Source organism: Diorhabda sublineata, chromosome 4, assembly GCF_026230105.1.
Source record: "Diorhabda sublineata isolate icDioSubl1.1 chromosome 4, icDioSubl1.1, whole genome shotgun sequence".
NCBI classification, from domain to species: Eukaryota; Metazoa; Arthropoda; class Insecta; order Coleoptera; family Chrysomelidae; genus Diorhabda; species Diorhabda sublineata.
In genome coordinates this window covers 27,701,936-27,727,437 of record NC_079477.1, presented here as the reverse complement: position 1 = coordinate 27,727,437, position 25,502 = coordinate 27,701,936, and the positions used below count along the sequence as shown (strand labels likewise).

At 31.6% G+C, this 25,502-nt stretch overlaps 1 protein-coding gene across 1 annotated transcript in view; it reads right to left on the bottom strand.

The window, feature by feature from the left end:
* The window catches only part of LOC130442925 (voltage-dependent calcium channel gamma-5 subunit-like), a 289,009-nt gene extending 270,970 nt beyond the window's left edge, over window positions 1-18,039 (bottom strand). The window contains exon 1 of the mRNA XM_056777334.1: window positions 17,864-18,039. The gene's annotated coding sequence lies outside the window, so the exon portion shown is untranslated. The remainder of the gene's footprint in view (window positions 1-17,863) is intronic.
* Window positions 18,040-25,502: the final 7,463 nt, after the last annotated feature.

Genomic DNA, 25,502 nt, shown 5'->3' with positions numbered 1-25,502 from the left:
TCAGTAAGTGAATCATTACTATGATAATTTGTTTGATATTTCTCTTATACTAAGGTAACAATTCACATATTTCACTTTTATACCTCTAGATACTAATCTATCATTTCAATTTCGACCATTGTAGTGGCTTCTGCTATTATTCCCATATATTTATCAGAATTTTTCTCTTGCACTAGCACTCCTTTCCTCCTACTTTCGTGGCGTTTTCTAAAAATCCATTGGCTTCCTAAGACATTTGTTCATGAGACATATCGTCCGCAACAGCGTTTGGAAATCTGTTCTTATTCAATTAATTAGTCACACAGCTCTACAACTTGACCTTGACCTTGACTTGGAGCCTCTATCTCTTCTCCTATTGTGCACTTTAAAATTCCAACCTTTTTTTGGAATTAGGGAGGCTCCATTTATATCCCACTTTTACGCCTCCATATATTTTCTTTTGAATCTTCTTAATCTTTCTTCGTCGTACTCTGTCAACATCAATATTTCTTCCGTATAAGACTACTGAGCGAATATGAGAGTTGTGGATATGTATTTTGGCGATGCGGTTAAGAAGTTTGTTCTTCAGTACACTCAGATTTCTATGGTAGGCTTGTATTCGCCCCTTGATTGTTGTTGAGCAGTTTTCATTGTTATCTATTAGGTTCCAAGGGAATGGAAGGTTGTCACTCCTTTCAAGGTTGTATTCTCTATTGCTAAGGTCTACTGTGTTAGGAGTCTAATCCACTGAAGCTATCATATATTATGTTGTTACTTCAATGAACAGCCCGACATCTCTGGCATTCTCTTCTATGTCTTCGAACAACTGAACCAGTCCAGTTTTGCTTCTTGCTATCACTGTGATGTTTACACCGTTGGTCGAAACGCTTAATGGCACAGTGAGACTCTTTCATTTATCTTGTATGGCTCGCTTACTTGAATGTCTATTTTAACTTGAGATTCTGAATCTTCCATCATTATCAAGTTTCTCAGGTTCTATTCTAATATAGCACAATTATCACGTTGTGTTATTTCTTGAGGGAATGATTTGATTTCTTGTTCTGACACGTCACTTGAATTTTTCTAATCTTACTTTGAAAAATTTTCATTTAGTATTTTATATTCCCATATTTTGATAATTATCTCTAGTCTGATGGATTAGTAAGGTTCTTCTTCTCATTTTGTTTCTCTACTTATTATTTTACCAATTTCAAATTCTTTTCTGCTTTCCTTCGTATGGCAGTATGGCGATTATATATCTACTATCTGTTTATTTTTCTCTTGTTGTTCTTCGATACATTATTCATTTCTTCTGCTTACTACTTCATTTTCGATTTCAATTATTATTTTATAAACGTGTATGTTTGTGTTTTAATTGAATGTTCAACTTTCGTATATGGATTTTATCGAAATACGAAAGACAAACAGTAAAACTAATTAATAACTTGTACGATCCTAATGGAGCTTCTTCACTATTGTTCTGGAACAATCTATATCACTCTTAAACCTGTAGACCGTATACCTTTATTAACTATAAATTAATATTAATTTTCAATTTGCGTTTTCTGTAGTGCTTTAAATCTCGTAGTCTTTTAAGACCCTCGAGTATTCCCTTGCACTTGGTATATAGGTTCGGATAAAAGCTTCGACAGAAATATTTCGCGAACAATGCATTTTGCTTTTCTTTTTCTCGAGAGTTACGGCGCTATCCGACAAAAAGGAGATTTACTTAGAGGAGTAAATGAGCAGAGAAAACGATCTAATATCGAACTGAGTAAAGGCGTTTTCGTGTCAAAAAGGCGCTATTACACTACAAATATATCAATAACTTCTTTTATTGATAATGAAAAGGATGAAATGGAATAGGAACTCGAAAAGGAAAATAGTGATCTCTCAATTTATATTTCTTTTTGTTTTAGGCGTTTGTCTTTGTTTTATACCTTCGAAATGAACTTCTTTTTCAATTTTTTTAACGTTTTGTATGTTAATCAAAAAGTATCGCAACATTTATCTCTGTGTATAAATTCTAAATTCATAGAGCAAACGAAATTTCTGTAGAGAATAAAAATATCCACAACATGAGCTGTAGAATGTTTTTTTTTTATATTTTTTCATAGCTTCGAAAGAATGGAAACAATAGAACGACTCCAGTAAAATTTCAGTATAGAATGATAATATTTACAAAATAAGTTATACAACGTCTAAATCGAATGATGAGATCTTGATATAATGCAAGAAAACGAAGTTTTTCTTTGTTTATAACTTCGAAAATAATAAATCAATCGAAACGACCTACCACAATGATTTGTATATAATAAAAATATCCACAAACTGAGGTATACGACGTCTAAATTGGCGGATTAGATCCTGAGTGAAATAAATTATAAATTTCTGTAGAGAATAGAAATATCCACAAAATAAGCCTAATGTCTTCAGGTTTTCTCCTGTTAGTATGTGATTATGAGTAGGAGTAAATGGTGTACAGCATGGATAACACCCAGGGTTCTAGAAATTCCTATCTAACTCTTCTCTGATAGAACATTATACCATCTTGTTTGTATAAGATGTCAATTTGAAAACTTATAGTTTAACCTTATCACATATCTCTTATTTTAAACTGCGATAGATTGTAGCATAATATCCACTGAATTCAATTGTTGAATTTTTTGACGATAAATAAGAAATACTCATGCACGAAATGTTAATTGTAACAGTGTTGGACTATTGAATAATACAACACTAGACCTATCAAATGAAAACATAACCTCATTTACCAACTACGACTCACCCGGTTCTTCTAATTTAGTATTACTTCTTAATGGTACTTTTTTTTGTAAATTTATAGAATTTTCTCTCACTCTGATCCTGTCCATGCCTTAGTAAGTTTATCTATGTGTTTTGTTTCGTCATATTTTCTTGGGAATTCTATAATAATCTTTTCTGTTAACTGACTTCTTTGTTATTAAGCACTAGCAGCAGACAGGTGCTAACAGCATCATATATTTCTTTTCTTGCACATCAGAGTCTGAGTCAACCTCTTCTTAATATGACGTACATTGGTTTTCTGATGACTTTCCTCTTAAGAAAGCACATGAGAGCGCTAGGTTCACGCTGCTAATTAGCCTGTGTGTGCATCGTCGTCTAGTTTCACTATTCCATATATTCTATCAAATTCGAAGAGTTTTTTCACTTTCCTCCTTCTTCTTAGTTACAATTCTTGTTTCTGAGGCAATAAATGATCATATTGTGATGTATGTGATCTGGATTTTTTCAAAGTACAGGTTATAAAGTAAAAATGTAAGGAAATTCTATACAGGGTGTACCACGATGAGTTAACAATATCTGTATATGGCAAATACTCATAATAAAATCATGAAAGTTTCCACATTTGGGTTTTCGGATACAATCTTCTTGACTAAAATATTTTCAGAAATGTCATTTCAAATAGGATACCCTGTATATCAATACATTTTTGAATTTCATGTAAAATTTCAGTATATTTTTGTCTGGAAACTTTTTTGAGTTATTAATTTGTTTGTAAAAAATTTGACCGTTGCAGACCCTTATAAATTATTTTTTTACGAGCACACCCTCGTGGGTGATATGAAAATGGTTTCTATTCGGTTACTTTAAGCAAGGTTAGACATATTCGAGTCTATCTTGAAAAGTTTTTCATTTTATACAGGATATGTATAAAAAATGTTAAAAGTTTAACTTCATAAATATTTTTTTAAATAAAACTACTTGGTTTTTTCTATTTCAATGCATTCAGGGGTGAAAAACAAGGCAAATTCATGTTTACTTTCCTAAACCTAAATCTTATCGTTATCTAGATATCAAATGTTTTCTGTGAATTTTTAGAAATGCGGGTGTGGTCGAAATTTAAAGTTAAACTCTGAACACTTTTTATACACACTCTGTATAAAATGAAAAATTTTTCAACACATATTCAAATACGTCTGACCTTGCGTAAAGCAACCGAACCGAAACCATTCTCATATCTTTAAGGGTATTCTCGTAAAAAAAATTATAAGGGTCTGTAACGGTCAAATTTCTTACAAAAAAATTAAAAACGTATGCATTTTTCTAGAAAAGTTTTCAGTTTGAAAAAATCGTAACCGAAATCCTAATCGTAGAAATTTTCATAAATTTATTATGAGTATTTTGTCATATACAGATAGTTTTAACTCGTCGTGTACTAGCTACCAAGAACTCCCGACTTTGTGCTTTCAGATTTCTTCTTACGTACCCAATTGAAATCGAAAAAAATAACATCTTCTAAAGGGTTATTCTACATTTTGAGGGCATTGTTATGAAAATAATTGCTAACGTTCTAATTATAAATAATTTTCCACTAATCTTTCATGCCTTATAGTAAAAAAACAGAAAATTATTAAACAGGAAAATCAATTATTTTCCAAAAAGTACCACACAAGATCCATTTCGATTTCAGTTTTAGATTATAGCATCTCCACTAGAGGGTTAACGTAATTCAGAATCAGTCTACAAATTGTCCCCTTTAATAATAATTGTGCCGAGGCTTTGCATAGTTTTGAATTTTCTGTAGAGGTTAAACTATAGAAGGTGGTACGTTTCCAAATTGACATCCATTAATGAGTCTCTCGTACAATGAACATTCAAGTTTTTACTACTTTATTCCGGTATTGCATACATTTTACGCTCAAATTTATTACCAGCAGGGTTTTAAATTATTAAACAACATAAATTATGCAATTCCATCTCTCTGATACGATCCGTAATCAGGAGAAATTTATGTTGTTGTAATAAACTGGCTATTTTGACATCAAAATATCAAGATTAGTGAGAATGAGTGATAAATTATTCATATAGATAACATTATAACTTCACTTTACTAATTAAATGTACTCCTTTTTCCGTATTTTCAACATTGATGATTTGTTTGGAAAGGAGAAATCCGCGGGGACTTGATTGAAGTGTTGAAGCTTACAGAACTCAATTAGCTCGCTAATTAGAGATCATTTCCTATTTTACAACAGAATATAATCATACATCGAATGTTTTATATGTTCTCTAGTGTGTCATTCACTGACGTTATATTCACATACGGCATAAAAAACTGAGGCAAACACACTCTGATTAGCAAAGCAGCGTTCAAGTAAGAAGTATCCTTCGCAAAACGTTTGTTCTAATTTATTAACAGGCTTATATTAGCTTGACCTATAAGAGGGTTTCTTTGTTTGTAACTCTTCTTTGGACGTACTCAATAAATAACTTCTTTCGACGGATGATTCGAACCTCTGATCTCAGTGTTGGGAATTAAGCACGGCAATCTTCTTTTTAAAATTGATGCGAATATTTTGCATGTGACGTTGAGCAAGGATGTTCTTTTATAATTAAAATATTACACACACATGTATTATCAACTTTTCTTCTTTAATTTCAATCGCTACAATATAATATAATCTTTTTAAAATCAATATGTTAAATAAACTTATTTAGTAATAGTAATTTTTCAATCTTCCAATTTGGGATAATTATATGTATATTATAATGAAAAATTGCTAACCCTATATGTGAGTTACACTAAAAGTATGAGTCGTTTTATTTGTTATTCAGAAATGTTCTCGCTTGGCCAATAAAAAAATTCTTTAGATAGTGCTGTCGACTACCATTATTATATCAATATTTTGATGACAGAAGCAGACGTTCATAACAAGGCGTGATGGAAGATAAAATGTCTGACTCAGAAAAACGTGAAAGAAAACTAAAAAATAAGACATACACACAATTTTTTATGTATGAAGTGGAGTATGCAGAGGGTTTGTGTTGTTGAGAAATGTCTATGAATAGATCCACTTTCTAGTAGAAACATATTAATTTTCTAAAGCTTGACATATGCAAGAAATTGTATGCAATTTTTGCCAAAGTCAAAACATTACTATAGGCTAGTCTCTTGCCACTGCATCAGGTTGCCGGTAAAATAATTCCATTAGTTAATTAAATTCCTAACGTCAAATTTTATTTCATATATTGTGTCCGGCTTAAAAATGAAAATAACACAGTAGAAGGCCGCTTGACATGACGCAAGACAACGTGCAATGCAATGCAAGACGCAATATTTCTTTATCAAAACCATACTCAGATAAAGTTCAGTTCTATGCAACTTTATCGTTTTTTTTGCGTGCAAGTTGAAACTCTAGAGAAACATGACTTTCTAATATGCTGATATTACATTTTATTTTCCTTAGGAGTTATTCAAATATTTCTTCACTCATTATCAACTAATTATTGTATGTTTCTTGATATTCATTTTGATAAGATACAACCATGATGAAACGGCAAGAAACATGCATAATGTCAAGCGATGTACAATATTCGTCTATGCAATATATTGATCTGTATCTGTCAATTGGTCTTAAGTATAATGAACAAGGAAAAAGTGGTCAGTGGATACTTGGCAATAATTATATCTGCTGCTGCCTCGCTTTTGAAGCTTGACGGACAGGTTGGTTATTAAGCTAGACTACCTAGACTCCTCTCTAGAATTGCAACACATGAAAATATAATCGAATCGATAATGTTGCAAGGGCGAGCTCTTGCATGGAATAGCTGAACTTCATCTGCGTCTGCTTTTGATTAAACAGTATTGCGTCTTGCATTGCATTGCACATTGTATTGCATCATATCAAGCTGCCTAAATAAAATACCATTTCCGATTGTTAATAATTGATGTTTAGCCTATTTTTTAATTTATACTGAACGTTTCCTATTTCTTTACCGAATTATGTTGAAGATTTAAGTTCTTTTGGAAAATATAAGAAGTCTATATACATGTTAAGAAGAGCTCAGTTATAGCATTCTTCAGATTATTGTTTTTACCATTTCCGGTAATAATTTTTGTCGTTGAAATATTTTATAGCGAATAGGAATAGTAATTTGAATAATGAATAAGTTCTGTAATGAATAAGGAAGTTTAATGAAACTGGTTCCGATAAAATAGAAATATTCGGTGTTGTGTATGAAATAGCCCCTTTCTGTAGAAACCTCCACATCACCTCGCAGAAAGTTTGGGGCTAATATTCTTGGCTAGTTTTGATAATCTAATTGGTGAACTCCACGTGAATTTGCTTTTTTCAATAACTTGTATATAAAATTTATTGGAAACTAGGTTAGGTATCTAGTGTCTGTTGTGAAAATAAGTATGACTTTGTTTTTAAAAAAATTTTTTTTTCATTACATATCAAAATAGGGAATATTACATTTCTTTAAGGGAAGGAAGTCGTAGTTTTTCTTTAGAATTTGCTTTTATTTTAAAACAATTCATCGTCAGTTGTCCTCATAAACTAAACCAAACCGTTATTTGTGTTCAGAAACTGTTTTTTTTTCACAAACAAACCGACATTTCTCTTGAGAAACTGCTTTTTTAAAAAATGACTGGCATTTGTATTTTCAAACTCTGTCTTTCACAAACTAACCGATATGTGTATTTAGAAACTGCTTTTACATGAAAATGAAATGTCATTTGTCTTTAGAAACTGCTTTTATACAAAAAGAAAACGTCATTTGTATCTGGAAATGTCTTGTTGAGAAAACAAACCATCATTTCTCTTTAGAAACTACATTCTTTTTTTTAAAAAAGTCACATTTTCATTTTTTGAAACTACCATCTTCACATACAAAACATTTGTTTTTGGAAACTGTCTTTTTCAGGAATCACTAAAAGTTCTTTCTCTATACTACCTGCGATAATTCACAGTACGTTTTAGTTTTCCTATTTTACGAATAATTTAACGATTTTACTATATAAACCGTCTTTTAAATAAAAACTGTTGTATTTCTTCGAGGCAATAGGATAGCTGGCCATTAATTCATGATGCTCTACAAACTTTACTATCTTATCTAAATGGGCTCTTTTTTAACAAGGCAACCAACGTATGTATGTACATATTGCACGTCAAGATTGTACCGCCCTCCATAGACTTTGGCGTAGTTAATCCAATAAGTTAAAGTTATTTGGAACAAGGTGAGACAAGCAGGCACCTTATCTAATGGACAAAAAATTGATTTCAACTTTACTTGGGACAGTTTACTAATTACTAATTTTGCCATAACCATCAATTTATATCTCAAATTAAACATACGTTTAAGTGAGTGTATATAGGGTGGTAGGTTCTCAAATTGAAGCCCTGTAGAAAATGCTTCGATACTTACGACTGATAAAAAAGAAAACATATTTCACTACTCTCATTTTCATTTTCAAATATTTTAATTAGATGTAAACGGACCGATTTTTTGGAAAAGGAAAACACGGAATGATATATCAATTTGGATTTCATTTGTGTAAAATTTCTAACTTAGTTGGAATAGATAATTTTCAATGGAAACTCCTACAAATTCTCGTGTTATTCTGAAGTTATGATTTTAGTAAATGAGACACATTAAGTTGAATTAGAAAGTGGAGTAACTGAAATTTCAAATCCCGGTATACAATTTGACAGAAATGTTTGTACATACTTTTCTGAAATTCGCAACATTCTTCAACTATTCATAACATAGCGCTAGGTATTATTTGAAAGGCAGAACTCGGTGGAAAAGCAACAGAGATAATTAAATTAGCTGCATCTCGCTCCATTTAAAAATTGTTGCGAAAAACGTGTAGATTTATTACACCTAGTGTAGAAAAAGTAATCTTTGAACAAAAATACTTTTCTGAGTAATCTCATTGGGTTACGTGGTTGGTAAAATAAAGTGGAATAGCATTTGGAATTAGAAAATTATAAGAAAGTGAGAGGCTACGAAGATTCCAATAAATTATACAAAGTTGTTTGAATGGAAATAGCTCGTGGATATACTTTCACATGTTCAGATTTTTATTTTTAGAGTGAGTGTTGCTTATCAGAGCATACCGTTTAGTCCACGATTTTCAAAAACGAAAAAAATGTGCAACAAATGTATGAATAAAACTTAAAAAAACCGACATAACATTAGAAAATTGAAGAGAAAAATGAAGATTATCTACACTAAATAAACGGAACGTATTGAAAGTCCATTCTTTTAACACCCATCGGTAAACTTGCTCTCATAAAAGGAAAAAAAGGGGCTAGTAAAATCAGTGTCAAAAAAGTAGCGATTATTTCTAGTTCTAATTCTCGTTGGACGTACCACCGCGAAAGCACCGTACCACAATTTGAAATCTTCGACATCTGCATATAAAAAAGATGAAATGAAACAGTTGTTATGTTGTCAGCTTCAGTTTTAGTCATTTAATGAGTTAAAAGATATTATTGATGTAGATTTAGAAGTGGTTCTTTTACCTTGACAATGGATGTAACTTGACTTAGTGAAAAGGCTTTTCATTTCACGCAATGTGCAATCTTCGTAATCTGCATATAAAAAAGATAAAATGAAACAGATGTTACGTTTCAGCTTTAGTCATGTAATCAGTTGTAAGAAATCGTCGTTCCAGTTCAAGAAGTGGTTCTTACACTTACACAAAAAGATGCTACGTTTTCAGCTTTGGATTCAGTAATGTAATTTTCAGCTTTGGATTCAGTAATGTAATCAGTTGAACGAAATCATTGTTCTAGTTTTATAAATGGTTCTTTAACCTTCTGAAGAGATGTAACTTGACTTGGTGACAAAGCTTTTCATTACACACAATGTACAATCTTCGACATCTACATATGAAAACGATGAAATGGAACAGATGTTACGTTCTTAGCTTCATTTTCAGACATATAATCAGTTGTAAGAAATCATTGTTCCAGTTCAAGATGTGGTTCTTACTTTTTCTAGATGGATGTAACTTAACTTGGTGAGAAAGCTTTTCATTCTACACAATGTGCACTCTTCAACATCTGAATATAAAAAAGATGAAATGAAATAGATTTTACGTTGTCATGCTTCAGTTTTAGTCATTCAAACAGTTAAAAGAAATAATTGTTATAGTTTTAGAATTGGTTCTTTCACATTCTCAATTGATGTAACTTGACTTGGTGAGAAGTTTGTTTTAATGAGATCATTGTTCTAGTTTTATCACTGGTTTTTTCCCTTTTCAATGGATTTAACTAAACATCATACATTTTACAAAATTATAGATAAGTATGTGTGAAATCAGTATGCTTCAAGAGGAATACTAGAACAAGTCATCTTGACTTTTAGTTATTAGTTATTTTAGAAAATCTTTTCTGGAATTTTAGTAATTTAGTTTTTCGATTTTTTTGTAGACAAAGGAATGTTGAATCGTCCATAGTAGTTCTGGCGTAAGTCCTTTTAGATGTATTGCCACTTTCTTGATTAAACTAGCTGTTCATGCAAGTGTTTAGTATCAAGGGTGATTGGAACCGCTATATTATAAGATCATGATACCCACCTTTTATTTGTATATACTAATATATAGTATCTTCCAGAACTATATTGAATGGATATGATATATTGAATTAAGTAATAATTTGATCCGATACGGGAACTACGAGAGCTTCAATCAAATAGTATAAGCTGGCTTAATTGACTAAATAATTGACTCTATTGTACAAATATTGACTAATAATTAGTTAATTTGATAATAGTTTGCTACATTTTGGAAACAATGAATATCAATAATGAGAATAAGTAGAGCAAGTGACTTTTGCAAGAAATTGTTATTTGATATTTACATAAGAGCTTCAATCTCGTATTTAAACTTACTAAGTTTTCCGTGTCGATCTTATATAAATTGTTTTGACTGGCGAAATGTTGATTTTGTTGTAGTTGAACACATTTCACTTTGTCTTAATAAACTCGAGGAAATAGAATCTCCTCGATTGTGCTGTTGGCACAATTGGTTACTAACAATACTTCATACAACTCGTAAGTTGGAATAATGTCGACTGTACTTTGTATATACAATCGAAAACTTTGTGAGTCTTGCACATAACAATGAATTAGGAAAGAATAAAGAAATTTTAGTAAGCGAAGCTGGGAACTAATTACTTAGGGGTTGATAGATAATTTTGAGTTTTCATATACTCGAAAATGTTTATCTGCATCTGTGTGTCAATATATCAAGGGTTAACAGAAATTCTCTATCGTGTCACTTCTTTTTTCTTCTACAACTATTTTTTTTACCTAGGTACCCTACATGGTATTTTAGTTCAATATGCGACAATACAATATCAAGTTTCAAATTTTGAGAAAAGAAAACTCATAACAGCTGCTTTACTATTTTAGATTTACTGTTACGAACCAAGATAAAAAGTGACGTACGCCTGTGTTTTGTGGAAATTTTAGAAAACATCAAATTAACCAAGAATATGTGAAAAATATCGTGATATGAAGATTAAAATTAGTAACATTTATACATGTGATTCATTGTAGATCAACGTTTCTTCTGGTCAGCGCTAGAAGAGAGACATAAGAATTTATAGTACATATTAAAACAATTAAAATACAAAATTTGTATGTTATCTCAAAACCAGTCTTTGTGATCAATAATTCAGATAATAGAATTGTTTCATATAATCTTCATATATCTTTTAGTTTGAATTACAGAAAATTCATTTGTTAATAGAGGTAAGAAGACTTACTATTTGATTGCTGTTATTTTTATGAACTAGCATAACTTTATTTTAAACAGCATTTGAGTGCGTCTGGATCCACAGATTGTTTGGTCCTTTTCCAAATCTCATTCACACCTATAAACATATTTTCCTACCATCGAGAAAATAAGTTTTATTCCAGTAAGGATTCATAGTCAGAATTGGTTATATTTTTCGACGTTATTCTAATAATCTCTTTAGAGTACCTTCACCAATCACACATTTACCGGTTGATAATTTTTTATCCCCATGCTGACATTCAGTTAGATTCTTCTATTTCAGCTACTGTTCGATTTCTTTTTGTTTCTGAAAAAATAAACTTCTTATCTTACTGCTTCTACTTTCAATTCCAAACAAGCTGGAGTGTTATTTTTAAATCTCTATAGACATATTTTCCTACCATTCAAATTAGTTTAATTCCTGTAAGGATGCATAGTCAGAATTGGACGTATGTTTTTCGACGTCCTTCTAATAATCTCTTTAGATTAACTTCACCAAGCACACATTTACTGGTTGCTTATTTTTGATCTCCATGTTGGCACTCTGTTAGATTCTTCTATTTGAGTTACTGTTCGATTTCTTTTTCTCTGTGAAAAAATGCACTTTGCATCTCTCTGCTTCTACTTTCAATTCCAAATAAGTTGAGTGTTATTATATGATTATAACGTAGAGAACTTCAATTTTGCTTCCTATTATCGAGTATAATTGGAACTGCTCTTGTTGGATTGCTTCTACTGCATTCTTTCCTTGTTCATAGTATTGTATTGAAAGAAGTTTTGCTACGACATTCCACAAAATCTAGAACGCATAATTTGTAATTTCTATCATTCGATACCTTCAACTTATAATTAATCGCTTTAACATATTCCAAACATTCTGTTATTTATTGTCATAACTAGAACATAGTTATGTGTAATATTTTCGATATTTTCTGAAGCTTTTTAACCGAATCTTTAATTTTTGTAATATAAACTTAGGTGCAGTATTCTTGGTCGCTCTTATACTAGCTCATAAAGTCTCTCCAAAAAAATGAATCATTCGAGCGTCGCTGTCTTTCACAGTTCATAAAGTAGCTTGTAGCATTCAAGAGTCAGGTTTGATTCAGTGGTTATACTTTGCCAAAACATTAGTGCCACTACACTGTCTAATATAGACAGTAATGTAGTTATACCTTGTACAGCAATTTGAGACGAGGTTATTATGCCCGATAGCTTGGTCTTTCCTAAAGAAATAATGGAGCCATCACCCCATTCACGATTGTATACTTCTGTCCCATTTCAATGCGAGTTGTCCTCATTTTTTTTCATTCAAGGTTGACTTTGAATTTCCTTTGAAGTCCTCTAAATATCGTAGTTCCTTCGGTCCTTGTCATCTTTGCAGTTTAGTACCGTCGATATCTGCGATTCCCAGGAGGGCTAAGAAGCTTATTTAAATTAACATACTATTGTTCAGGATAACATAATTGATAAAATGACACGTCAATATAATAAAGTGTATTTAAAACATATTGCGAAATAAAAGAACAAATTTATTCTTAAGTATCCTTCTCAAGTAAAAAAATTAGAATGACTACACTCCTGGATACAGAATGAAAGCTCTTTCAAACGCAGTAACATACGCTATCTCTTTTCATTCAAAACTTCTATTAGTAATTTGAAATTATCACCCCTAAGGGATTGAAAGTACAGTGGACAATTTTATTTAGAAAATGTAACGTATGTTTCAATAGTTTCGGCTTGCCACCCTCCACCCTTAGCGAAATAAAAGTAGCCGAAGTTTACAATTGGATAGGCCTGGGGTAAATTGGGGAGTGGGATATCTTGTTTTGGTATAAAAGGTATATTATTTTGATGCAGCCAATTTTTAGTTGCTTTTGCATAAAGGCAATTTTGCTTCATCTTGAAATTTTATATTGTTAGGGCATTCTTCTATATTCTCCATATAAAAACCATCGTCTTCTTTGATTTGATTTGGCTGGTGTGAAGTATTTTACATCCTCCATAACTCTCAAAATGTAACCGCCTTTGATAATGCCAGCATCTTGGTATCCGAGGTAATTGGTTTGTGGTGTACTTAGGACACTTTCGGTATTTTACGGAAGCATCGACTCTTTCTTTTGCTTTTGTTACCAGTCTTTCCGCTCTTTTTGTGTAAAAATTCTTGGTTTTTCACTTTTTGGGAGACTTATACAGCGTATTCCTTCTTCATATTTGGCTATAACACGATAAATGCTTATGTGTGAAATATTTTGGTTTTGAAATATGGGAACTATGTCAGGTATCTCTGAAATCAAACTATAAATGCTTTTTCTTACTTCTAACTTTAAAATATTCTAATGCAACCTAGATAAAAAACGACTTGCTTAACTAATGTCAAGAAATTAAAGAATTTTTTGCAATAACAGTAATAACAGATGGCAGTAATTTCTTTAAAAAATGACACTGTATTAGAAAGAATACAATCTCTACAGCAAAATGCTCTACGATGGAAGACGTTGTTGAGTATTTGTTTGGAAACCATCAATAGTGAACGTTTTCAGTGATTTGAAAAAATTGGTCAACGTTATATAATACAATACTTTTCCTTAAAAGATATCAGCCAAACCAATATAAAAGGTGAAGTAGATTCTACTTTGGGTGAGACTGTTGCTTCGTTATCAACAGTGATTATTGGGTAGCAGAGTTTAAAAAGACTGCACGACCTACGAAGCATCGCAGTGATCGACCGAGTGAGGAGATGACTGCAGAAATATTAAAGAAAATCCACAGAGCGGTACAGGATGATCGTCAACTGAAAGTGCGCGAGCTAGAATGCATTTCAAAGAGTTCGGTACATCGCATATTAACTGGAAATTTGGACATGAGAAAGCTGTGCGCAAGATGAGCTCCGCGTTTGCTTACAATGGAACAAAAACAGCGTCGCGAAGATGTTTCTATTGGGTATTTGGCAATTTGTCACGGGAATATAGCCAACTTTTTGAGTTGTTTCATGACCATGGGTCCATCACTTGACACCCGAAACAAAATAACAATCAAAAAAATGTACCAGTTCACACATCCATCCGTTATTGCAATAGCCAAAATTAATAAATAAAAGTTTGAATTACTACCTCATGCATCGTATTCGACAGATTTAGCTCCCTCGGATTATTTTCTGTTCCCAGATTTGAAAAAATGGCTCAGTGGTCAAAGATTTTCTAAACAATGAAAAAGTGATGGCAGTAAATGAATATTCTTATTATGAAAAGGGTATCGGACTTATTGAACATCGCTGTGAAAAATGTATGGAGCTCAAAGGAGTTAAAAAATAAATATATCATTCTCGAAAATTTTTGTAGTTTCTCTGTTAGGCCAGGTACTTCTGGCACCAACCTCTTATGTACCCCTATTTTTGCTAAATTCATCCGTATCATATTTTCATTAGCTGCTTCTGATTAAAGGCATATTACCAAAATGCAATATGACTTTTCAATTGCTCTAGGAATTTTAGTTGATACACAGATGTATTCGAAAACTTTGAATTATATTTTGAATATAATATAAAAACATTTATAAGTCAGGAAACTTTCATATTTACCTATTCCTCATCAGAAACATCCAAAGAATTTAAAATTTAGTTTCCAGAAGAATTCCGGCTACATATTTATTTTTATCTAACACACACGCAAAGTTTAATCGGTATGTACTACCTGAGAACTTTTCTCTGATATGCCATACGGATATGAATTTTCCAGAGTCGTGAGCTACATTTCAATCGCATACATAGATGAATTCAAGTAGAGATGGGCAGAATGTACAATGTGACGCTGCTGCTGCCGTCATTCTATATAACATGCATAAGGACTTTGGAAAAGTTGGGTGAGATTCAATATACCTCACTTGTTTGTCAGACATTTTTTACATTAAAGATGAAAAGAATGTGGAATTGAATTAAGTTGAAATGTTCAGTAGTTTCCTACAATTTTCGAGAATAAAATAGGAAAAAAAATAGTTCAATTCGTAGAAGTATTCGTAATAAGAAAGTAATAAATTTTAAGTGTGCTATTGCCTGGTAAAAGAAAAAAGAAAACTGCCATGAAGATAAATAACTGTTAAAGGATTTAATATGGTATGATCGTTTGAAATAACTGAGAAGACATCAAAATATCGGAGATACTATACGCAGATAACATGGTACTAATGGCAGAACATAGCAAAACCCTGAACTCACACTTGAAAATAAATAATGACAGTCTACAGATGATGAATATAAACGAATGATGATAATCCAAGAGGATGAAGAATGAGAGATAAAATTAGAAGAATCAAATATGGAATAGATCAAAAGATTTAAATACCTTGACACCAACACAAGATTGGAACAAGTGATAAACAAGAGAATTCGAGCAGCTGGGAGATCAATCAATGCAATCAAGACATAGAAACAAAATCTGAAAAGAACAGTATTACGAGAAAGGAAAGCCGACGAAGAGATGGACAGAAGAAATTAAGATGACAGGAGGAGTAAGATGATGCGAGATGATTCGTGAAACACAGGATAGGACAGAATAGAATCTGCTGTGGAAAAGGTTGCCCACGTAATGACTCATTTCCAGCATGCCTTTCACCTATACAGGTAGAAATGTTTCAGGTTTAATTAAGTAAGTGAAATTTGGTAAACCCTTGTCTACATGATAACAATATACTGAAATTATATCCAAATTAATACGCGTTTAGTTATTGAAATATAGTTTTCGAAAACAAATTTCGAAGAAATGTTATTGGAATGTACATATCCGGAATCACACAGGAGAAAAGCCTTAAAAATAAAGCGTTTGTTTAAAACTTTCACATATAAAAGTCGTTTGAATAAACATTTTTGTAACCACAAGAAAAACCATTTGTTTTAAAACTTTTCCGAGTGAAAATTATTTGTACAGTTTGCAAGATCTCTAAAAAAATCATTGTTTGAATTTGTTTTTTGCCTAAAATATATTATGTGATAGAGGAAGAATACCTTCTGTGTTGTAAGTTACTGACCAATTAATTTCCAAAATTGCCGCAGCATTTAACTGTTTCAGAGTTTAGTGCGAGTCAAGCGAATGGAAACAAAATTAAACGTAGAACCTGAAACCTTTACCAGAATTAAAATAATTATTTAAAATGGATGTATGAAACACTAGTAAAATTTGAATATTCAAGAAAACCACTGTGCGTCCTTTGAATTTATTAAAACGAGAAATACCTAGAATATATAATGCGAATCGGAAACTACCAGTTTGTGTACATATTGATGGAAGGTGATATTGAAAGCTGGAAAGGTATCAGAAAAAAAGACAATTTCTTTCTTGCAAAATATCAGGCAATGGATATGACTACGCTCATTGAAGCATTCCGAAAGGGATAGAGAGGGAATGGAAAATATTATCGTGAAAATGCCTTAAATTTAGAACAAGAAGGAGAAAGGAAGTTTTTAAACATTTTCTAAGCTATAATACTTAGCATTAAACAAAATAATATGGACACGTCAAAAATATAACCCTTATACTTCTACTAATGTGGATAGAGTTATAAATAACTATTTCTTATGGGAAAAAATTGAAAAAGTATCAAGCTGTATATGAATAACAGTTAAAGAACTTTCCAGAATAGCGCTGATGTAGAAAAAGTGTATATTATTATATATCTATAATTATTGTAGATTAAGTATGTCGGGTTGGAGAATTTAATCAGATTTAACCCATCAGTTCATTATTCACAAATTTCAATGACTTGTGTTGTACAAAATAATGTAATAAATATAATCTGAAAGAATTATTAACCCCATCCTTATTTAATACTTTTCGACAGACACTTTTTCATATACTTAAATGTTTCTCCATTATCCGAATAACGCATGCAAAAAAGTTTAGATCTTAATGGAGAATATTTTGAGATATTTGTTTTTATTTGTCTCTCTCAGGACTTAAGTAGCAACCCTCGAATTACCAACAATATGCCCTGAAGTACCATGACGCCATATTTCAAATCGGTGAAAAGAGAAACAAGTAATGTTTTAAGAGCCAAGCAAAATTTTTTTGCTCTATAAACCACTCATCGATTTCATTTATTTCCATGTTAACTTCTGCAATAAATTCAAAAGCGATTTTATTTTGGAAGAAAGTCTGTAGAGGCCTTATAAACACAGTCTTTTATTTGTTTTGTTTGTTGTCTAAAAGTAGAAATCACATTTTGCGTGCATTTATAATTTAAATTTGAGGTGCTTCGAGATTTTTCATAATTATATGTTTTATATCAAATAGATTTGATTTAATAATGAATTAAATTTATATATTGAAGTGTACTTACTCAACTAGATTCAAATATCAATAGAACTAGACTATACAAAATATCTATATAAGAAATATTAGCAGTTTTCCATTTCTACGCCGATATTCACAATCACATAGCCCACAGACTGTAACCGTCGATGAAACAAAAGCCCGCAAAACTCCGTTTACGGTTATAATCTGGCAAACCGAGACGTACCAACTAAGATAGCGCGAAATAACTGACTGCCGAAAGCTCAGGCAGGCAGAGTTAAGCCGAAAGCTCTGCGATTTCAGCGCCGCCGCTTCGTGCTTTCGTCTGCCATATATCAAAAGTGCGAAGTTTTTGCAGGTCCAGTCAACAATTTCAAATGTCAAAGTGTTTGAAAAATTCCTATATTGCTGTTCGGACCCGATGTACTTAAAAGGGATTTATTGAAGGTGCAGTTTCGATGGTGTGCTATTGATTAAAGGATTTATATAAAAAGGAGAACTCATCGCTATGGTAATCAGGAAAGAGAGAAAAAAGAAAAATTTTCTCTCTTGTCATGTTTGAGATTGTGCAATGTTGAATCAACTTTTAAGTAATAAATTCAATTAAAGCATTATGTTTGTATTTAAACAGTTATTATTATTAGCTATTGCCTTCTTTATTATATATTACTAAATATCATAATGAAGCAAATATTGATGATACTTTCACGTAAACTAATCTAAATACTTCTAAGAATCTACGGATAAGTTGATATAACAAGATCCTCTTGCGTATATTAATATCTGAATATGCGGGTTTTTCAAAAAAGTCTGAACCTAATTTTGAGATTGACATCAAAAGGAACCTGCAAAGGTCCTTTTAAAGTAATTACTTCTAAAGAACATATTTCTTGAAGCAAACGAAACTGGTTTATGTAATGTAAAGAATTGTTACTCCGTTATCATGCAAATTCCTTTTCAGTTTAATCCTGTTTTTATTACTTATGTTGAATTCCATCCAATATGACACTAAATATTACCAACTAGGTCGTCCTTTGAAAGCAGCGGACTGAAAAATACCGTATTGTGTTAGAGGCAAGGATTTCCAAAAGGAAATGTTTCACATTTGAAATTTATTATACTCACTTTACTAGTATAGTTATACGAGATGTGATCAAAAAATTTTGTAAATTATTTTATTGAAAAAATATGAATAATTTGAAAAAATCGATCTTCCTTTTTATTTTTGGTCAGCAATAACCCAAATCATTTCTGAAATACTTGGTGAGATCTATCAATTTGATATGAAACATTCTTGTTAATTTTCAACTGTATTTCATAATGTGAAATCTACGAAAAATATTAGTTACTTAAAATGAAACTTTTAAATAACTTTTGCTTCAAGTTTGAGGTCATTTTTAACATGAAAAACTTCAATTGATAGTTTTTTTTATGGTAACGTGAGTAAATTGTATAATTCGCACAGAATAGGTAATAATAAGATCATAAGTTCAATATTGTATTTTTGTGTTAGTTATTCTTGTTACGAGTTTCGTGTATACATAAAATTTTTGAGTGTTTACGTCGTTTGCACTAAAAATAAAATTTGTCGGTTTATGAATTTTTTATTTATAAACAAAAAATCTAACTTGGACTTGTACTTTTATTAATCTCAGCTAAGTTTAATTAAAATATTTGCCTAGAATTAAACAAAAAATATACAACAACAAAAATAACAAATTGTAGTACAGAAATGAATAATATTCCGTCTCAGCATTATCATCACCGTCTATGTTAGTGGTTGGACAGGATTTAATATGATAAAAGAGCTCTAGCTCTTCCCCCTCTACTTATTTTATTATCTGCTTCATATCTCTCATTTTCTTAATGTTGATTGCTAATGGTCCAGGATAGACTATACTAGTAGGAGTCTTTGGATTCTGGTTTTATTTTAGTAACTTGAAAGTATATAAAATAGCTCCGACAATAAAGTCTAAGCATTCAAGATAACCTGGATCTTCTCCTTATTTGTTGATATAATCTTCTTATAGAATGATGTCCACCAGTTATTAAAATCTAATATATCCTCGTAAGACATGGTATGTACAGTGGAAGGAATTTTTTTTCTAGAATTCTGTACCAATTCTTCACATTCCTCAGGAACATACATACGATCATGTTTTTTTGCACTTCTACATCCCTGTCGCAAGGTAAAAAGGAGTGTTCGTGGTAAAGATCGGATTGGTAAAGTTTCTACAAACGCTTACTGATTTGTCATCAAAAGTTTTACGAGGATGTTATTTTTGTTCTACCCTGGACACGAGTGCAGGTAACTGCAACTTTTCAACTTCTTGGGGCATATGACTCGTAATTGCTGAGCTAAAAACGTGCAAATCTCATTCGGGCGTTTTAGGGCTTGACTTTCGTGATAAGCCGGGCGCAAGTTGAGACGCAGTGAACACGTGTAAGGCAGCACAGTTTCTGTAACTGTAACAGGTCAGTACTGCGCCGAACGTGGCCAATGTGGCACTCGTGAATGTCTCACACAAACTGCGTCATACTTGCACAGTTGCCTACAGGTGTTTAGGGAAAATGGAATCTCGTGAAGAAAAATTTATTGAACTAGTACGAAACCACCCAGTGTTATATAATGCAAGTGACCCGAACTATATGAAAATTAAATTGAAACAAGATATTTGGACAACGATTGCATTCGAACTTAATTTAAAGAATGGTAGGTACCTTTCATTTAAATTTCCAACTAATAAACTCAATGCCTACAATGAAATATTTCTATGCTTTTGAATGTTTGTGATTTCAGGTCTCTTCTGATTTAAAATCAGTTTCTTTCATAGATTCTCAAAGACAGATGGAAATTAGATTTAACGACTTCTTTAACAAAATATTTCTTGCACCTGTGAAACTGGCAGGGGCAAATTTTTCATATAATCAAATGTGGTTCCTAAAATTTCAGGGCACTCCTTAGACAATACATGTACCTCCTGCAATTTACTATAAAACTTTCTTGTCCTTCTTTTAAGACTCATCAATGTGACTGCACGAACTCTTTTAACATTGTTGTTAAAAATTTTATCTCTTAATCTCGTACCGATTCGTTCGCATTCACTACAAACGTCCCTTGTGGTCTCCCAAATTTAAAGAGGTAATTTTCATTGAAATATTTTGAAAATATTTATATTCAACAACGTTTTGCAATGAAGCGTGTTTCTTGATGAAAAGTTCATACAAAATTCTCGCGTTAAGTTTAGAGTCCAGATATTTAATCTCTTTCGTTCCATGATGAGGAAATTTATAAGGAAAAGAATTAATGTGAATTTTAATTTTTAGCCAGGATTCGGCTGAAAGTAAGGTAAGTCTGTTATTGTGGTTTCCAGGGATGTCTCTAGGCAGAGCTTGTTTACATACTGGCCCTCATTTTTCTTGAAAAAGTACTGAAAATTTGTAGATTTTGGCTTCGTATATGCATCAGCAACTCGTTGACGACGTTTTACAATGGGTTTTGATCTCATTAAATCTTGCAGGAAACTGTCCTGCTCATTTTCGGTTTTCTATCGTACAATTTCGAAATAATCAGATTTTTTTCTTCGGTAAATTTCCTCGTATATTTTAGTTTGCACCTATAAAAGAACAATACATTATAACAGGTTATAATAATAATAATAATAAAGACTCACGTGCATGGGTATCCGGTGTTTTTTTCTGCTGCAACCTTCCCAGATGTGGAAATGATTTATGGTTTACCTAATTGAAGTACAATCTTCCTCTTGTTTACTTTGCATTTTTCTGGATTTTTAGTACGTTTTTTACCTGGGGTCGTCTTATTTTCAGATTCTACCAGGCTACTATCATCAGCAGTCAGATACATAAAAATTGAGTATAACAGATGGAAACGTAAAATTTTGGACTGTTCCTATTTTCACCGATTCAAGTTCTTTATTGAGCTTTGGAATAACTGCCTCTTTGAAAAAATAAGTACATCCAATACTTACACATGTTCATCTGTTTTTGAATCTAGAGAAGTCAAGACGGTTTGTTTTTCTTAACTGACTCATTCATTTCATCTGCTCATACTTATAGAAATTTCTCAAAGTAACTAGTTGTTACATACCTGGTTCACTACAGACATTTACATCAACTATAGTAGTAGACTGACAAGCTAAAACGAGTTCAAATATGCTTTTCCCAATTCATGACTTATACCAGAAAGAAATGCTTTATTGTCAAAAAATTGTTATAATTTGCAGACAAAAACTTGTAAAAACTGAAAAATATAAGTAAAAACAACTAAATAAATATAATAATAAAATCTCGATATACATAAGAAAACCACAATGAGTAACAAAATTATAGGTAATAGGAATAGGTTATAATTAGTATATAAGTCCATAGTAAAATTAAACTATGATGATATCGCTTTGATTTCAATTGGCAAGTGATTGTGCATTTTTTTGCATTGTACAATATTGAGCACTCTAATTTTGAACGTGGAGTAGGTAGATAAAGATCCTTTCTGCAATTGGATTCAAAGATGAAGAAGGAAGGAAGAGTCAGAAATTTTAATCTTTTTAAGAAGTCACTACAGTGAGCCCTGCTGTTTAGTCCGAGTCCAACAGCTATCTTTTGTAGTTTGAAGATTCGTTCAAATTGAGTCGCACGTCAACTGCCTCAGAAGAGAAAGGCATAACGGAGATGCCTTTCAATTAGGGCATAATAAACTGTTTAAATAGATACAGCATACGTCATAAACATTCATTTGCAATGCTTTTTCAACTATTTAATCACATTTTTCATGTGATATAATTCTTATCATCCTTTTCCTTGAACTATCAAATCAATACAAGACATTTTTTTCATTTAATCTATCATTCGCAGCATAAAAGATAGTAAAATCCATGAAAAATCTTGGTTAGATGGAATGAAGCTTCTAAATAACTTTATCGTTAACTTTGGGGTTATTTTTCACATTCATTATGATGCCAAAAGACGTTATTAATTGTAATACTATCTGGTAAACAGATTCACGACGTCTTTGCTTCGTGTTCTTTCAAATCCCATTATCATTTCCTTTATGTATTACGGAAATGTAACACTTTCAGTAAAAAGCATGTGAACCTTTAAGTTCAAATGAATTGAAATTATATGAAGAGAACTTTTGCGTAGAGAATTCTGAGGAAATTAAATATCTCAATCTATCACAATCACTCCAAAAATATCAAAATGACAACCATTTGTACGATATTTAAAGAAAATTCGTAATCAAAATACCATACTAATTTTTACGTTTCGATAAATCCAATTTCTTTAATCGGAAAAATATCTTTGTGATTGTTTTAATGGAAATTTCGAACGCCCTTCCAGATAAAAACAATTTTCGTACAACTAAAATCGGTAATTGATTGCTGCTATTGAATTTACAAAAGCAGAAAATGCAGAACATTGGGGAACAGCGCTTTGCAGTCGACAGGCAATTATACTAGTAACTGCAAAAGACTTACAAAATATCTCGTACGTTCGAACGAATATAAACATGAGTATTATTGTCGAGAAAATGGAAAATGATTATTTCAAACGAGTAGAGAATTAAATATTGAGCTCTTATTATACCCAATACACGTATATTAAAGAAGAAAAATAAATAAAATTTCACATATTTTCTAATGATACTTTTAACCATTTATAAATCCTTTGAGGCGATATCAAAAGGATTGAGCAAATCAATAGAGAAATTCTAAAAATGTCCATTTGAAAAACAGCAGCTTATAAGGATTATGTCGGTCGTCGACTCACTGATGGTCTGCTCTTTATTCTCAACAAAAATCAATGCACGTTATCATTGAGTAGATATTTCTTTCTTCCCGCACTATTTACACTAAGTACTTGAATGAAAATATCCATTGATTCAAGAAATATTTAAAATAATATTAAACGAATAAGTTATTTAGAATGTTAAACTTTTATAAACTACTTGAACAAATATTGGAAGTCGAATAAATATAGAATTTTCATATTTTTTTCAATTTCTATTTGTAAAAATTGGGAATTTACGTTGGATTTATATTGATCAGTTATCGTTTTCCCTTGTTATTCTTAATTAATAATACCTTTGGAGGTAGATTATATCGATTCTATAAGTTTTTCTGCGTAAAACAGTGTACCCAAATCAACCATCTACTGTGGTACATCCACAAAAAAATTCACTTGGTTCATGTTTATAGATATCAAAACATTCCTTTGAATTCCAAGTGCAAGCGAACTCTTTATCAGCATTAAGCAATAACGAAGTCCACTCATAATGTCAGAATATTTTTGTAATTTTTACTAGAATTCATTTATTTTTAATGTAAAAAGTAATGAGAAGAACAAATAATGAAATATGGAACTTATTGGGAGAAGCAGAACTAAGCAAAATAATAAGATCCAAATAAATAGAGTAGCTTGGTTACATACAGGAAATGCCAGATATAAGAGCAACAAAAAATGGAATGGACATAGAACAAGGAGGAACAAAAAAAATGCAGATCAAGGAGAAAATGGTACGCAGAGGTGATGGAAGACTTAAGAGAAAAGGGAATACAGGACTGGAAAACAGGACCAAAGAATTAGAAAAAGTAGCTATAAACCTAAAAGGTCAGCGTGGGTTTTTTCATATTTAATTGAAAACGAAAGTATTTTTCTGTATATTAGAGTTTAAATGTTACTTGTCTGTCAAATTTATATAAAATTTTAACAAAAACATGGTTACCATTTCTTTGATAAAATTTATTATACAAAATTATAGGAAGGGTCATTTTAAATTGGTTGTGTATTGTATGTATAGGTTAGTCTCACACCTTCACACTGTTAGTACAGGAAGTACCGATTATAACATAGAAAAGAAGCGTATAACAAAAAATCAAATGAATAGTAATTACAAATTTCTACAGAAAGAAATTTACAAATTTCACCTTAACCAATTTCAAAAGTAATAGCATAAGATTATTGAAGTATATGATTACGAAAAAGTAATTTTCCAATCATATTTTGAGAAATTTATCAGCGGGTATAGAACATTGTAGCTTAACAGGGGGATTGTCAGATTTAGCACTCATAATAGTGATTTTGGAGGAGGAATATTTTTACTTCACTCTCATTTCTTCTTGCAACGCGCCAATCGCATGCTTACGGCACCAGCGCCGATCGAGCTTTGCCCGAAAAGCTACAGCAGCATCCACACCACGTTGTTTTGTTTTACCATCCTATCGCGTCGTGTATTTTTGGCAGGATGTCATTAAAAAAAAATTGTGTAATACAATGGAAAGGGAGAGTTTTATCAAGTACAAGTAATCATTTCGAGGTAAGTAGGTACTTTCATTTTTTAAATAGCATATTCTAATCTTTCAACTTACGATACAGGCTATCTAGACTTATTATTGTACCGATAATGTTGTAGTTTCAAAGTTTTGATTATAAGATTTGATTTTTTTGTTTTTTTTTTACATTGGCGTCCGTCCAAGTCATTCTAGCCAGTAGGAAATTGGTCAAACGTGCCGGCCGCTCTTTTATACATCGGCGCTAATGACGTACTACTTTTTTTCGTTCAAAAAGTTATTTTTTTCTGAAGTTGATAGTAGTATAAAATAATATATATGAACAAAATAGGACAAATATGTTATACTCTCTTTTTCAATTCGCATCACATGATTTAG